General features: G+C 39.0%; 1 protein-coding gene across 4 annotated transcripts in view; it reads left to right on the forward strand.

Annotated features, from left to right (window-relative positions):
- Scaf8 (SR-related CTD associated factor 8) overlaps nucleotides 1-14282 on the forward strand; it is a 136285-nt gene that overhangs the window by 15575 nt on the left and 106428 nt on the right. The gene's annotated exons all lie outside the window — the stretch shown is intronic.

Below are 14282 nucleotides of genomic sequence, written 5' to 3' on the forward strand. Positions count from 1 at the left end.
GGCCAACACTCTACCTCTTGAGCCACAGCACTACTTCTGGCTTTTTCTGTTTGTGTGGTGCTGAGGAATCGAACCCAGGGCTTCACACATGCAAAGCATTCTACTGCTAAGCCATATTCCCAGCCCCTGACTGACCCTCTTTGTTAAGAGTTTGAAGCCTTTAAGCCTTACTGAATATTGTGTAAAATTTATGTTTAAATGGAATGTATTTGATTGTTACTTGATAAAATTTTATGATTCTTTGCTTGTAGTTTCCTGCTGTTTCCAGGTTGATGCTATTTGATGCTGTTAGAGCTTGTGTCTTCTCCACAACCCTCTGCTATCTTACTTCTGGTCTCAGCTGTCTGTGTTTACATGGTTGTGAGCTGGTGGGTTTTGTTCTGTTTTGGGAAACTGTCACATGAGTGGGTTACCAAAAGAATTGTGTTTAAGAAATGGTTCTATAGCAAGTTGAATTCAGTTGTCAACTTAAATGTATACATCTGTCAGATTTGAAGAAAACACTTTTTGGGTGCTTTTTTTTTTTAGCTCAAGGCCTCAGTGCTTATTAGGAAGTGTTTACTAGACACTACCACTTGAGTTGCTCTATACCAGCCCTTTGTGTTGCTTATTATTGAGATAGGGTCCTGCTTCCTGCCTAGGGTAGGAAGCCTTCCTATTTATGTTTCCCCACTTGGCTGGAATGATAGGCACTGTGTCCAGCCATTGGGTGAGATAGTGTCTTGTGAACTTTTGTCTTGGCTAGTGGTAACCCTCAATCCTTCAGGATTCCTCTTTCCGTGTAACTAGGATTATAGGCTTGATTACAGGATTACCAGCCACTGAGGCTGGTTAAGAATACCAATCTTATCAGGCCATTCTGAAAGTAAAAAGTGATTCAGTAGTGGCAATAGTGCTTACTAATTGACAAGTGCTCTAGATGTGAAAAGTCTTTGTTGTTATGTGACTACCTTTCTTATTTACTCTTTCTTTGATGCCTAGTTCTCAGCATTTGTTCCTTGTTTCTTTGTTAACTCTCCAGGAGTGACTTGCATTTTTTAATTTTTGCTGCTGGGATTCTGCCTCATGTCTTGTAAGTACTTGAGGTATATTTGCACTTGAAATCATATTGCTGTCACTTCAAATCTAAACTTAATTTTTCTTCAGCAGACTTTTTGCTTTTAGACTTATGTTTAATATCAGTAATAAGACCACTTTTCAAAGTACCCACACTCAAACACTTAGAATTTTCTAGATGTTTCTCTCTTTGTTTCTTAGTCCATTTCTTATCAGTCATGAAATTCAGTGAAATTATTATTTTAAAAAATTATTTTATTTTTTGCCAGTCCTGGGGCTTGAACTCAGGGCCTGAGCATTGTCCCTGGCTTCCCTTTTTGCTCAAGGCTGCATTCTACCACTTGAGCCACAGCACCACGTCTGGCTTTTTCTGTTTATGTGATGCTGAGGAATCCAACCCAGGGCTTTATGCATGCAAGAAGGTGAGCACTCTACCTCTAAGCCATATTCCCACCCCTGAAATTATATTATATTATATTTGTGCTGGGGCTTGAACTCAGGCCCTAGACTCTGTCTCTGAGCTCTTTTGCTCAAGGCTAGTGCTCTTCCATTTGAGCCAAAGCTCCTCTCCTGGCTTTTTGGTAGTTAACTGAAAATAACAATTTCATGGGCTTTTCTACTTGGCTGACTTTGAGCTGCGCTGCACTCTTCACATCTCAGCCTCCTCAGTAGCTAGGGTTATAGGCATGAGATACTGACTGGTTCCTGGCTCCAGTTAATTTTCAGTAATACAGTAGACCCTTGAGTCAGTGGTTATAGTTCCAAGGAAACCACCGTTGAGGAAGAAGCCAGATGGTCAGTTGTGCAGAGCTGGCACTCTGGAATTACTCAGGTTTGTCCATATCTTTTATGCCATAGGTGTGAGCATCTATACCATGAAACCACTTGGAGTGGGCTACATTGCTATAGAAAACTACTGAGTAGACATTAAAAGTAGATCTTAGTTCATGCTCTTTACCTCTGATAAAGATTTCTACAGATCCTTGATTGACTTTTTTCCCCCCACAATTCTGTCCAGTTTCCCCAAATAAACTGCATTTCAACAAATCTAATGTTTTCCCTTTATCACTTCAATTTAGTGCATTACATACCTTTTTGGACTAGGAAGGTTTACTTCTTAATCATGCTTTTTGGGAGACATTTTCACAAAAGTAAGTGTAGGGAAACTCTTGGCAGATCACATGACAGCTTAAGTGCCCTGCTAAAACGTGTCACTGACTGAAGTGCTTCTCCACATCATCTGAACTGTATGCACACACCAGACTTAGTGTTCACTTTTTAAATTCCTTTCACTTTTGTTCATTTATTTTGACCACTTGGTCAAAACCACGTGTAATACATCTGAGTAAATCTGGCTTATTAGAAACATTTGCACTGTGTTTTTCCTTTCATTCTTGATATTAATGCTTTAGGTTGTTTTTTTTTAATTTGTTGTAGTCAGTTTTTAATTTGTTCACTAGTTCATATAGTCGAACTAGCTTTTTTTAAGTTACTAGATTTCTTCCAACAATGGGTTTGCTTGAACCACTGCACACTTCAGATTTTTTTTTATTAAAAGTGCATACATTTTTTTAGCATACCTGTAAGGGAAGCTTTTTTTATAAGACAGCAGAAGACCATATTTGTAAGTATGCTTGTGACCTGATGTCATAGGCACGATGCTGAGAGTGTTTACTCCTTGGGAAGTTACACACTGTGTATATTCCCATCTTTGTGTCTTGGTAGTATAGGAACTCCATGATTTTCCAGGAGTAACACAGAGCTTTCTGTGCACTTATAACATTCCCATTTTTTTTAATTTTAATTTTTAGCGGTATTGAGGTCGAGTCTAGTCTCAAACTTACTTTTACCACTAGAACTCTACCATTTGAACCACATAACCAGCACTGCTGCTTTTTGCTGATTGTTTTGGTGTTGGAATCTCAAGAACTTTTCTGCCTGGGTTTTCCTTAAACCTCAATCCTGGATCTCAGCCTCCCGAGTAGCTAGGATTATAGGTGTGAGGTCCTCTCCTCTTGTTAAGTCGCTGTTTGTAAAGTTGTATTGCTGAGTGTTTAAATGCTGTGGAGTTAGAATCATAGCTGCAGCAGAGTCAGTCACCCCACATCACCTTGTTTTCTTTATGAAGTCTGTGTCTGCTCTTTGCAGCTGTATGTATCTTATCTGAACACCTCCTCCAGAAGCACTTTTTAAAAAATTACCTTTAAACAGTTCAAGGGTTTCAATTCAACGTGTTTTTCTTAATGAGTACACAGCACCATCCCTTCCTTTCACCCACCCCCATGCAGAAGCTGTTATTTCCTTTCGTCTTTTTTCTTTGTGATAAATGGAGTTTCTGCATCATCTATATTTTCAATAAAGCAGTAGCTTATTATTCTTTTGTTAGATGCCTATGGCAATGTGAGGAGAGAGTAACAAAATATGTTCAGGTCCTGATAACTAGTGTACACATTTGAAATAAGCAGTAGCCTATGATTACATTTTTGGATCATTATGAACTGATACTGCTAATAATGATAGACCACAATGCTGAGACTCTTATAACATACTATGTATATGACTCCCTCCTTCCACGTCAGTAGATTGGTAGATGTGTATGGGAAGAATCTTCATGCTATTTTAGTTTCAGAAGGCCTATCATATATTGTTATGCCTATCTTATATTACTGTGGCTTGGTCTTTTGTAAGTCCCCACTTATCTTGGAGCTTATTAATCAGTTTTGATTTTTGTATCTTCTTATTTGTTGTTTTTGTTTGTTTGTTCTTTGTCAGTTGTGGGGCTTGAACTCAGGTCCTAGGCATGCTCTGCCTGAGCTTTTTGGCTCAAGGCTGGTGCTCTACAACTTGGAGCCACAGCACCAATTCCGTTTTTCTGGTGGCTAATTGGAGATGGGAGTCTCATGGATTTTTCTGCCTGGGCTGGCTTTGAACTGCAATTCTCAGATCTCAGCCTCCTGAGTAACTAGGATTACAGGCATGAGCCACCAGTATCTGGCTTCCTATTTGGTTTTACTTGACTTTATACCTTGATAGCAAAACTGTCATAGTAATGTTTAATGATTAGTGCTGAAAATTGTATACAACAGTAGTTATTTTTACTATATACTATTACTTGGGATATTGGGAATTAGTTCAGAGTAAAACATGCTGCAATGAAATATTTTATGCTCTTTGTTTACTTACTTATTGACTTCAGTACTGGAGAATTTACCTCAAACCACTGAGCTACATCCCAAATGTTTCTTACTTTGAGAAAGGATCTTATCAAGCTGCCCAGATTGGTCTCAGACTTGTGCTTCACACCCCTTTCCCTCCCCGACCCCCCGCCCCGCCCAGTAGCTAGAATTACAAACATACATCTCCATTCTCAGGCCTGAATATGTTTTATAGCTATGATTTTGTTGTTGTTGTTGTTGTTGTTGTTGTTTAGGATTATAGCCATAGGATTACAAAATGTTTTAAACAAAATTCTTAGTGGGAGTCATCAAGAGGAACTCCTTGGCCTTAACATTGTGTATAATGTAAAATTAACCTATATCCAAGTGAACTTAAATGTGAGGAAGTTGGATAGATTCGATGAGCTTGTATTAGGTTACGGATTACTTCTAGAACCTACTATTAATACCTAGTAACTGTTTTAGGTTGTAATAGATATGGAAAAAAATTACTCTGCTTGGTTACTATTTATTGCAGATTCATCATATGTAAGGCTTCCAAAGGAGATGGAGAAGTAGGGAGAGATTGATATATCTGTACTTGAGTGTGCACACATGTATGTACTCCACTGGTGTCAGTGAAAATGACTGTGATTACAGCAGAGAGAAAAACCTCAGTTGGATACCTTTATTTTTTTATTTTATTTTTTAATTTTTTGGCCAGTCCTGGGGCTTGGACTCAGGGCCTGAGCACTGTCCCTGGCTTCTTTTTTTTTGCTCAAGGCTAGCACTCTGCCACTTGAGCCACAGCGCCACTTCTGGCCATTTTCTGTATATGTGGTGCTGGGGAATCGAACCCAGGGCCTCATGTATATGAGGCAGGCACTCTTGCCACTAGGCCATATCCCCAGCCCCAGTTGGATACCTTTATGATAGGTCTTTTGCATTGCTAGTATCTGCAGATCCCTCACCCCTTCCTGTAGATTCAGCCTTTGGCAAGCAGTATTCTCTAGAGAATTTAATGTTTTCTTTTTCTTGGAATTAAGCTTTAACATTACTTTCTCATAACTAAGCTAAAACAATGTTTTTCAAACAATATACGTATGCATTTTGTAGCAGTATTTGGGTTTGAACTCATGACTTCACACTTCCTAGGCAGGTGTGTACATATATAAATTCATATATTCGTGTAGGTTCTTTGTACTACTGAAATACAAAAACAAAGTGTCATATTCCAAGAGTAACATTTGTAAATACTATAAAAAAGTGTTATTAAGATTAGTTACTGGGGCTGGGAATGTGGCTTAGTGCTTGCCTAGCTTGCATGAAGCCCTGGGTTCAATTCCTCAGCACCACATACACAGAAAAAGCCAGAAGTGGCACTGTGGCTCAGGAGACAGAGTGCTAGTCTTGAGCAAAAGGAAGCCAGGGACAGTGCTCAGGCCCTGAGTCTAAGCCCCAGGACTGGCAAAAAAAGAAAAAAAAGAAAGATTGGTTACTGTACTCCATTGTCTTCTGATTTTTGTTTTTTTCATTTTTAACTGGGTGAGCATCATCTTAAATGTTTTCATTTATGGCTTAACTAGATGATGATTTGGAAACCGTGTAGAAATAAATGCATGGGAAGGTTTTCTTTTCCCTTCAATGTAAAGAAAATTGTTCATGATTATTGTATTCAGTAGCTATGGCAGATTTTATTCTGAATATTTTTCTTTTGTTTTTGTGTTATATTTAGGAAGTTACAGTTACTGAAAATATTTCACATTTGTCATTTAATTTTTTAATTTTAATTTTTTATTTTTTGCCAGTCTGGGGCTTGACCTCAGGGCCTGAGCACTGTCCCTGGCTTCTTTTTGCTCAAGGCTAGCACTCTACCTCTTGAGCCACAGCACCACTTCCGGCTTTTTCTGTCTATGTAGTGCTGAGAATTGAACCCAGGGCTTTGTGCATGCTAGGCAAGCACTCTACCACTAAGCCACATTCCCAGCCCACATTTGTCATTTAATATTAGACATTTCTGTTATTTCTACATTAGTAATATGCAATTCAGGTTAACCTCACTGAATTTTTCTTCAGTAGGCTGAATGCACATTTTATTTTTATGATGATGGTGGTGGTGATGATGATGCACAAAGAGGTTACAGTTCTGTAAGTCAGGGTATGAGTACAATGCTTCTTGGCAGATGTCATCCCTTCCTTCATTCTCTCCTGCTTTCTCCCTCTGACTACTACTCTCAAGTTACACAGTTTGTTGTTTTACATAATGTACATTGAACATAGTGACTATGCTTGCTCACCCTTTTTGCCTCGACTTGCCTACTGCCCAAAAATATGTTTCTACTTCCTAGTACTTGTTTTGATAATTAGTACATTAGTTTATTCAGAGGAATTGTACCGTTGGAGTCCTCCCCTAGTATACATTCCTTTAGTCCGTTTGAGGTTGAACATTTTAAACTATCATTGATAATGTTGACTTAAAAATAATCATAATTGTTTTCTTTAAGCATCTATAAAGTACTACTAAATTTTTATGGCTCTTATATTTAGTTCAGTACTATGTGCTTCTGGTACCTTTTTTTTTTTGCACTTCTAAAATGTCCATTGATTCTTTTCTGTAGCTTCTCTTACACTTCTGAAGGCATCAGTATTCAGAAGTGTTCCTATTTTCCTTATTGAAGATGATTGTAGCTTTCTTGAGGTCTCTCGATAATTCCAGTGTTGGTATCATTGTCTTCCACATATACCCATGTTGATATGGTCAGTGGGTTTCACTTGCATAGTGGAGATTTTTACCTTTATGCCAGAAAACTTCAAGTTTAAATTGTCTAAAGAATGTTGGTAATTGTTGATGAGCCTGCAGGCAGTTCAGGATGTAAGGTCTGTTTTCCTTTTTCGTGGTTTTAATGTCAGTGCAGGTTTTGAAAGTGCTTGTTCTTCTGCTTAGTAGATGTGTCTAGAAAGATATTTCATTCATGACTTTGTCCGGGAGTTGGGTAGTAGTACTTGATATGGAGTTTAGTTTTCAGAGCTTTTACTGTGGATCTATTTAATGCAGGCACAGATTTCAGGATGAGCCCAAAATTTAGGTTTATACTCAAAATCAAAGGCATTTTTTTCTATTCTCTCTGGGGCTTTCATATCCTCCAGACTACAGGTCTCTTTTCTACCATGAGTGAGGCAGTACAAGAGAACAAAGAAAAGGACCTTCTCCAGTGCTTTGGCTAGTAGGCATTTCTTTTCTGTTTCCATGTTGATTTGTACCCTTAAACCTGTGTGCTTTTTTAGAGTATTTTAATCCCATTAGGATTTGGAAAGGGTATGTTTTGTGGATTTAATTAAAGAACTTATGTAAATGAGGCTTTTGGCTTAAATGTAGCTATTTAAATTTAGCTAGTTAATATTGTTTTTTGGAAAGAGACTTGGTTACAGTTTTTCTTTATTGCCAGTGCAGTTGAGATTCTAAAATAAGTGCCTTCTTCTTAAAACAGTATTCAGAATTGTAATGCTAACCTCAGGCAATTGCCACGCTTGAGAGATGGGATATTCTACTGAATAAAATAAAATGTTGGTTATTCATATGAAAATGCAGCCCATAGGAAAGGATAACTAATTGTAAGACAAGCATTTGGATTTGTCATAGTAATTGTGTTAGCTTATTTATTTTTTGGTGCTGGGAACTGAGAACAATCATGCATACTAAGCACAAGATCTACACAGAGCCCCCTCTTGGCAGCAAAGATGACTTGATCAAGCCAGATGTGGTAGTACACACCGGTAATCATCTCTAGGTAAGACGGTTGCGAGTTTCATGCCAATCTGGAGTTCACACAGAGCAGAGCGAGTTTGAGGGTGGCTTGGACCTTATAGTGACACCCACCTTGCTTCAAAACACATTAACAAAAACAAAATGAGTTAATTAGTGAAATAAATTGGAACGTGTACTTTTTAACACCTATATCTATACTGTTAACAGTTACAACTAAGCTAGTATATGCTTTGGCTTTGCTTTCTGCCCATAGCTGGCATGCTACTGAGCCGCATCTCCACTTCTCAAAATAGTGGATTTCTGGTTTTCATTTTTAAAATTATCAGAAAAGCATATATACATGCATATATATGTGTATATATATATGTTGGTCATGGGACTTGAACGTGGGGCTTGGACACTGTCCCTGAGCTTTTTTGCTCCAGGACTAGAGCTCTAGCACTTTGAGCCACAGCTCTCCTTTTGGTTTCTGGTACTCACTTGGAGATGAGTCTCACAGACTGAGCTGGCTTCAAACAGGGAGCCTCAGATCTCAGCCTCCTGAGTATACTAGGATTATAGGCGTGAGCCCCCAGCACCCAGATGATATACATATTTTAAATTTGAATTTTGACTTTGAATTATTAGTAAAAGTAATTTTCACAGAAATATTTATGAAAAACTAAAATTCCATTTACATGGTGGAAAAAGTGATGAAAAAGAATCCCAGGCTTGTTTTAGTGTACTGGCTTTCTGACAGATTTCCACTTGTGGTGGTTAAGACCAGCTCTTCCTAACCATGGGCCCTCTTACATCCCACCTCCTCTGCTCCAAGGGAGTTATTTAGAGGGGGTCATTTAGAGGGTATGTGCCACCATGTGTAAACACTTATATTTCCTGTTATGAAACAAAATATGCTACTTAGAGTTCAAGCCTCAAGGTTTTGGCTGTTTAAATAACATAAGCTTGTTTGACAGAATCTACTCAGTGTGAAAACCATGTCTTACCTCTGGTGGAATGAGGTTAGAACATCAGTTCAGCTTTTACCTCATGGCGATTTAGAAGGTTGTCAGTAAGAAGGACCTGTAGTAAAAAATGCTTTCAAAGTCGTGTGTGTGTGTGTGTGTGTGTGTGTGTGTGTGTGTGTGTGTGTGTGTGTGTTGTGGGTCATGGGGCTTGGACTTAGGGCCTGAGTGCTGTCCCTGATCTCTTCTGCTCAAGGCTTAGTCCACTTTGAGCTCCAGTGCCACTTCTGGTTTTCTGGTGGCTAATTGGAGATAAGAGTCTCACAGACTTTCCTGCCCAGACTGGCTTCACACTGTGTGTGATTCTCAGAGCTCAGCCTCCTGAGAAGCTAGGATTATAGATAGGTGTGAGCCACTGGTGCCTTTTTTTTTTCTTTAGCTTTGTCTTTCAAAGCTCTGGTTGATTTGTATTCAAAATTGATTAATTAGACAGAAAAGTTTTCCGACATGTATTTTAAAGGTGTTTTGTTGTTGTTGTTTTGTTTTAGAATTTTATGGGTGTCTGGGGGAGGAAATCTTCCTGCAGATCCCTTCTCACTGTCTTCTCAGGGGAGTGATGTGAACTGGCACCAAGGAGAACTTGGTGTGTCAAGGAGAACTCCATGTCTCTTAGAAAGATTTATTAATTCTGTTGGAGCAGGGCCATCTACACTTGTGACATCTTGTATGACCTAGTTATCTTCAAAGAGACCCGATTTCTGAATGTAACATTGGTACCTGGGGCTTCAACAAAGAATTTTGGAATGAAAGATCAATGTGGAGGTACCTGTTGGCAATGGAATTAGAATAGAATGGTATCAAAATAGAATTAATTTTCAAAGTAGCATGCTTGGGTCCTCCAAAAGAACAATGTTTTATTCATAACACTTGAGTTCTTCTGGTAATTATTTTCACATCACATGGTCTCTTAAGTACTGCTGTTTCTTGAACTGTTTGTTGATCTATTACAGTAGAAGGAAGAGGCATTTGTTCATTTGTGGTGTGCTTCCTGCCCCCTATGTTAAGTGACAAAATTGGAATTCTGCAGAATAAACTTTTCCCTCCTTGGCTGGATGGTCTTTGCATGTGCTATAACTTGTATCTCCTTGTTTCCTCAGTTTCCAGTCTTCTTTTCATATTGCCATTTGCTAGATATTTCTTACATGCCGAGTCTTCTCTTGCTACTTTTTTTTTATTCCTCTTAACAAAAAAAGTCCCTTTTTTATCCTCCTAATGGGAGGAAGAAGAAAAAAATGTCAGATTAACATGCTGTTATATTACAGATTATCTAGATTATATTCATGGCAGAAACTTTTCTGAGAATTCTGATTCCTTTGGAGATTTGAGGGATCCTAATCAGTACTTCCCAGGCCCTAAACAGTCAATGTGGGAAAGATGGGCCAGATAGGTTACTGAGATTATTTGCAGATTTACTTTTCCTGTTAGCTGCCTTGGTTAAAGATCCAGCATCTTTGAAGGCGGGGTCTCGGTGAGGAAGGTGCTTGTGGTTCTTTGGAATACAGCCCATAATAGACTTGTTTGTTGCACTATTCCTGCATCATAGGACTCACTTTTTACTGCAAATTGAAAAGCGCATTAATTTTCTTAAAAATGTTGGGACAGTTTTGTTTGAAGTGGTATGGTTACAACAATTTTGGGTAGTGAGTCTCAGTACATAGAAGGGAGGTCAGGAAAAAATACTCTCCAGGGGGGCTGGGGATATGGCCTAGTTAGTGCTTGCCTTATATACATGAAGCCCTGGGCTCAATTCCCCAGCACCACAAATATAGAAAATGGCCAGAAGTGGCACTGTGGCTCAAGTGGCAGAGTGCTAGCCTTGAGCAAAAAGAAGCCAGGGACAGTGCTCAGGCCCTGAGTCCAAGCCCCAGGACTGGCAAAAACAAAACAAAACAAAACAAATACTCTCCAGGGATGTGAAAGGACAGTGACAAAACAAAAAGGCTACCTGTAGAGTTGAGAGTATTTCTCAAGTTTAAGGATGAGTTATTGTCAATAAGATCATTTACAACACAGTGCCACTTCAAGTACAAAGTAACATCCAGTGTGCCATCTGGGGCAGTGAATGATGCGGGCTCTGCTCTGCCTTAGGGCCCTGTTGGCTGTCTCACAATAGGGAGGGTGCTGATGGGAGGATGGTGGCGGGGATAGGTACAAGGTACAAGGGAGCAGTGTGGTGAGACAGAAAGCTTTTATTATGATTCTTTGAGAGCTACCAAGGTGTCACCCAGTAAATACATCGTTACCCTCTGAGGACAATTTCCAGTGATACAGGGACCTCCCACTCTGGGCCACTCCTTAAATCTCTTCACCCTAATGGGCATTATGCTCTCAGTACTTTGGGGGACACAACCACATTCAAACTGTAACGTCCACAAAGCCTAAAGTACTGTGTAACCCATTACATAAAAAGTATGCAAGCGCCTGGCCTGATTGATAATGAAGTGAGTATCATGTGTAGAGTGAAGTTGTATGCGCTAGTAGCCAGCAATAGCCGACAAACTTGAGCTTAGGTAAAAGATTCCTCAGATCTTGCTTAAAGTTGTTAGAAACTGATTAGATGTGGAAGACTGTTCAAATTTAAAGTAGACATAGGCTGTGGCAGCACATGTGAGAAGAGAAGTTAAAGCTTTTATAGGTTGTGTTTAGGAGTTTAAGGTCAGTGGTAGATCCTTTAGTGTACATGAGGCCCTGGGTTTACGTCCTCAGCACCACCAAAAAATAAGTAAAATTTACATGTTTAAGAAGGGTTCTTCAGAGTCCATGAGGAGAGTTGAAACAGTGAGTGAATGAGTAAAATGAAAAGACATTATGTGTCTTTCCATGGAGGTTATGTCTTAGTGGCCACAGGAAGTGGCAGATCGGGGCTGGGATGTTATTTCAATCACTGAGGTTATTAGATGGATGGTGTTTGTGTGACAGTTTTGTCTCTACATTGTTTTAGAAATTTAGGTGTGGGAAGTAGAGTTCAGACTGAACAGTAGTGCCAGGGATTTAGCAAAAGTTACAGTAGTTTTAACTGATGAAGAACTTAATGTAACAAAATATCTGAGGTTAGCACCCACTTGAGATTTCAGAAAAACAGCAGCAGGAAGCTCCTCCAAAAAATTCACTGGTGAAATTAAAACCAATAGAGAGAGGAGAAAACCTGTGGCTGGAAGCCCAACCTCAGAGCATGACACTGAGGTCTCCTGGCCCAAGTAGAGTATAGAGATGGGGGAATGTTGTACAACGCAAAGGAAAAGGGAGGGGAAGTCACTCACTCTTCTTCTCCAGTGCTTTCTAGTGTAAGACCAGGATTTAGATTTTGAGAATGTGGAGAGAATTCCATTCATAATTCTTGGTGATTGGTTGACTTATCTGATTAGAATAAGAGTTCAAATGAAGCCTGGCTATTCTAATAGCAAGGAATATTTTAACGGGAGTAATTAGTAAGTTACCAGCTGAATAATGAAAATTCATTATTCAGTACTCTGTATAAGGAATTGGATTATGTCTTGTAGACCTCAAGATGATCTTAGATTAAGAATAGTCTCTTCAGAAACACTGAATTATTTCAAATCTACTAGAAGTCTGTACTAGACAGGCAGAATTCCATCACTCCTCCCACAGTATTGAATGAAGAGTGACATTTGTAAAATTCTCAACAGAGGAATTTGTTGGAGGTTTAAGAGGATTGAGGTTGGGGCTTAGGATTGAGCAACAGTAGGCCATAGACAACATATAAAAACTAGAAGGAAAATTGGGCTTGATGAGTTGTCAAGTCTTACTCTGGGTTCATATTACTTTAGTAAACATTAAAAATTACATTCCAACTCATTTAACTTAATGAAACAAACATGGTAGGAAATACTATTTTTGTATACCTCAAAGTTAGTTAAATATAACAGAAATGCCAGGCACTGGTGGTTCATGCCTATAATCCTAGCTACTCATTAGGCTGATATCTGAGGATTGTGGTTTATAGACAGACCAGGCAAGAAATTTTGTGAGACTCTGATCTCTAGTAAACTGTTCCAAAAAGCCAGAGATGGCACTGTGGCTCACGTTGTAGAGGGCTTGCCTTGAGCAAAAGAAGCACAGGGACAGTGTCCATGCCCTGAGCTCCCCAGGTACGGAAAATACATTATCTATCTATCTATCTACAATTTATATTTATAATTATATACAAAGAATATGAGATGCCAGTACAGATTTGGAATATGGGTTCATACTACATCATGGGACATAGGAAGATGTGAGCAAAGTCTAGAGCTGAGGACAGGCCTGGAGTACTAGCTAAGCATCTACAGTGAAGCATCGCCTAACAGGCAGAACTAGGTGAAACACTATAATGTCATAAACTTCGTGAATTCTTGGGTTAGACACCTGAGGTAAAAATGAGTATTTTTGAAATTTGGAAATTTTTGTTAACTATCGTTAAAAGTTGAGGACCTAATACTGAGTTTCAATGAAAGACAGTTGATCAAGCAGGTGAAATGGTCTGTGTCTGTTTTCTGATCATGTTTAAAAGACGGAGCTTTAGAGATCTGAAAAGCACTTGGTTGGAAGCACAAACCTTTGAAATGTACTATATTGCTCATATTTTTGGAATATTCCCTTAAATGTTTGCAGACATGCCATTTTTAAAGTGCAGTAAATTATGTTAACTGTTGGATATAGTTTGAAGTCTAAATTCTGTGCTGTCTACCCACCTCCTAAGTAGGCTAGCACACAAAGTTTTGGTCTTCTAGAACATGAACTGTTAGTTGATATTTTTGGAGACTGCTAATTAAAAAAAAAAAAACAACACAGAAGAAATGTGTTGCCACCTATGAGATTAGCTGGTGCTTCTTAATGACCAGTACAGGATGTACTTCTGAATGGCCCAGCCAGTAATATTGTGGTTCCTTTACATTATTTTCTTCAGTGGAGCAGGCCTACCAAGGAAGCAGATTGTAGTAATGACTAACTATAGGTGGATGACTTTAGTGTACCCATTACTCATTATATACAGGGTTTTTAAATTGTTTTAAATTATAGTTTTAATTATAATTGTTGTTGCTGTTTGTGGGGATTGAACTCTGGACCTGCACGCTGAAGAGTCATGGACTTTCCTGTAATCCTAGCTACTTAGGAGGCTGAGATCTGAGGATGGTAGTGCAAAGAAACTTCCCTGGGCAGGAAAAGTTCATGAAACACCTATCTCCAATTAACCAACAAAAGCTGAAAGTCAAGTAGTAGCCAGCTTTAAGTGAAAAAGCTAAGGGACGGCATCTAGACCCTGAGTTCAAGCCATAGAGGTAGGGAGGATGTTTCCTTATC

This window comes from Perognathus longimembris, chromosome 9 (assembly GCF_023159225.1).
Source record: "Perognathus longimembris pacificus isolate PPM17 chromosome 9, ASM2315922v1, whole genome shotgun sequence".
Classification (NCBI taxonomy): Eukaryota; Metazoa; Chordata; class Mammalia; order Rodentia; family Heteromyidae; genus Perognathus; species Perognathus longimembris.